Genomic DNA, 3,814 nt, shown 5'->3' with positions numbered 1-3,814 from the left:
TAGCAAATGATTGACTTCCTGATAGGTTTGGACAACCAACATGAGGTGTACTTTTCGTAATACCAGACTCTTCTTTCCTGGCACGTTGAGTGAGAGGTTTTGGGTCTCACCATGTATGATCCCTTGGCTAGTCATGACCCTTAGATATAGAAATTGTGATGGAAACAGAGGTGAGGGTCCAATCCCTTCCAAGGTAATTGATCGCTAGTCCTTTTCCAACAGGAGTGTCTCTGAATGTTACCTACCCTGCTGTCGCGCCATCTAACGTTCAGATATCTCCGCCTTTTCTGCTGCTCCAGTCTTCGTGTACTTAAGTGGTGACGTGAACTCAGTCCAAAAGTGCCTATACCTTCGTTTAACTTAGCACGTCAATCGAGGCGTGGTTCCGCGGTGTGGTTGCTGGTGTGCATTACCAGATATTTCGAGCCATGAATGAGAGTTGTGTCATACTGGGAGTTTTTATCTTATACAAACCTTACTTTTAATAACGAAATCAAAATTTAAATTATGAGTGAACTTGATTCAAATGAATCGGAACTTCAAGTCTGATCAGCACCAGATATTTACGTGGAACAACCTAAAACACAGTACTTAACCATACAAAAGTAATATACAAAAAATTGAATAGTTATAGCATCATGAATTTGTAATAAATGGCAAGCATTAATAATTAGAACAGATCAGAAAAGGACGAATAAACATAAAGATACTCTAATATCTCACCACGTGACATCCAAAGCAAAACACTTTCACTTGAAACCAGTGAAATGAAATGACATGTATATAAATAACATGCAACACAAACTATGGCAAATTGCTATGGAAATAAGAACAAAACATTTTTTTTAATTTACAAAAAAGAAAACAATACTTGATATTCATAAACTATTAATTAATATTGCATTCCATCCTTTTGAAACGATTATAATATTAAGTAATCTCTCCCGTCTTTACACTTTTGCAATTATACCCCAAAATTTAGTACTTTTAAAAACTTGCATTTCGCATGATCCTTAAAACCACACATGAGCCGTTATCCTTTACACTAATTTTCAAGAGTTTATCCTCATCAAATTAAGTTTTCTCTACTTACCGTAATTTTTTTTATTATGCTGCTCAGCATTTACTACATTTCTTTACACTTTTAAAGTCAAATATTCAGAGTTAGGATCCTTATCCTTATAGACTAGCTTATCAGTAGGAAGCTAATGTTCTATTTTATCTTTTTCCTCATACAATGTACGGAGTAACTTGAATAAAATTAAACAATATCACAGATTTACCATTTCAAGCCACAACCACACTAGTATGCATTTAAGCAGCAATATGCATAGAAAGTCTATATTCAAGAAATTTCCACAAGCTCATATTTGTATTTTTAAATCAAACATATTCCTGCCAGTGACAATGTAAACACTGGATACACCATGTGTTTTCTCTGATCCGGAATAAACTAGTAATCTGTATTTTTTACCTCATTCAGAAATATCTGCAAATCTATGAATTCCACAGTTCTACCAAACTGAACATTTTCTTACACATTAGTGAATATGTGTATAACACTGTACCTTTTCTTGATGTGGTGTAGGCTAAATATCAGTTTTATCTTACTAGCAAACACCTTCATGTTTGCGAGTATATTAACTTCAAAAACCAAAAATATTTTAGAAACATTAAAGAAAACATTGGATACACTTTGTTTTCTCTTGAAGTGCTATGATATAAGCTAATTACAACAGGCTTTACATGGCACATCTGGCAAAATTTATTGTCTGAGGATCATACATAATAAATGTTCCTAAATGAATTAATACAGGATACGAAAATATGTGTTCTAACACATATGTGTTTACAACTGTCACATATTCAACAATTGTGCATAACTTAATATTGACAGACCAGTAATGACATGTACAGTTTTTCCAATGGTAAACATTAACTAGCACCTTGTCTACCTACCTCGTAGCTTTGATAACGGTTACTGTGCTGCCATCTGAGAATTAGCAAATCCAACTTAATGGTTATTGCGAAAAATAATATTCAAACGGGCAAACATTTAGCAGAACTCTGTCCTTTTACTGAAAATCGTACAACGTGGTTTACTATTCATGTCATTAGCTCACCTTTATATCTATTTACATGAAAACCAATGTAGGAGCAGTAACGATAATAAACATTTACTGTTCTTACACTTGTATCTATGATCTCAGTTTCCGTGCTGTCATCTATTGTACCAGTCGGAAAAAATACTGTGATAGGCACTATAAGAAAAATACTTAGACCACATCCACGGGAACAATAATTTTCAAACACAGTCTATCACAGACGTTTTTATCTTTTGCGCTTGTTAATATACTTGCTGTAAGTGTAAAATAATGTTATAAATATGCAAGAAGTCTTAGTTAGCCTTTCAAGTTAACATTTGGCAAAGAGCAAGTGGTACAAAATTCTTTCAACCTATGGAATATTAGAATTCCTAACAATCTCTATAAGTTATACTAGTGTGAATATTTTAGGTATTACATACAACAGCCTAAGTTGCAACAGGTGTTATAATAGAGTTAATCAAATGACTTGCATTGCATAATCATCTATAAATCCACTTTATAGTTCATAAAGTAAGGATTGCCTCGGATTTTCAGAGATGACTATGACTATCTTAACAACCACATCGCTTGATTGTTATCTATGAAAAATTTTAAAAACTTCACTTTCTAAAAATATGTTCATCTTTCTCTTTTGACTCATTATGAACCATTAGATTGCTTATTATCACGTAGATCAGAATATGAAATTGATTTTATGAACCACTAGATTAATTATTATCACGTAGATCAGAATATGAAATTGATTTCACTGTCCTTTCATTTATCAATATCTGTACCTTCTAACTCCTAGTCCACGTATTGTACAGGACATTTGTGAGGGATATGGAATTGGTGCTTAACACAGGTATGTGTTCACTAGAGTGGCGAATGGTACTGTCCCCTAATGGAGATTTCTGCTCCTTATCCCAGATATAATATTTTAAGATTTTCCATTTTCTACAATTATGACTCCCACTGATAATTTTATCTGTCACCCCCAAAAATGGCATTGTTACAACAGTGAAGCTAAGGGTCAAGAATTTTGAGAACCTTGATATTTGGGATTCTCGGAAGCAACTTCATAATAAGACTACATCACTAAAACTACAGGTATTGACGTCTTCCTCTTGTAACTTGCTCAATATGTACGTATCAAGAATAAAATGTTCTTGACATCTTGTTGATGCTATATGAGCTCCCTTGTCAGGCCTTCAACATAACGTAACTTTTCCATCTAGAAGTAGAAAATAATTTGAATAAGCAGCCAAGACTATTTGATTACCTCAATTACCCTTGAGGGCAGCTCAGTTATCCATGGAGATTTAAAATTTAGCATATATTGCTTAAAGAGTGTGTCCTAATTCCAAGCTGCTCCTCACTCAAGTGTTCTACAACGTGAAGCACTGGATTTTCTAGAGTTGGTTTCAAGCATTGCATCACCTATTCCAGACCCTGAGACAAGGTAATCTACATAATCACTTGCAGGAAATGCTTATGTAAAGTTTTCAAGGTCTTCCTGATCCGTTATTCGAAAGATTAATCTGATCTGCTAGAATTCATCACCATTAAAATGTTAGTGCAAACGGGGAAGCTTGTAGATCCTTGTCTGACTACTACCTGTAGTGTCTTTTCAATAGAACTTTTGGCTTCTCATGATACCTTGGAATTTCAGTACATGAAAAAAAATTGTGCAATTCTCATACCTCCTATCAATAAAACTTATGGCA

Source organism: Tachypleus tridentatus, chromosome 3, assembly GCF_004210375.1.
Source record: "Tachypleus tridentatus isolate NWPU-2018 chromosome 3, ASM421037v1, whole genome shotgun sequence".
Classification (NCBI taxonomy): domain Eukaryota; kingdom Metazoa; phylum Arthropoda; class Merostomata; order Xiphosura; family Limulidae; genus Tachypleus; species Tachypleus tridentatus.
Note: the sequence above shows the minus strand (reverse complement) of the source record.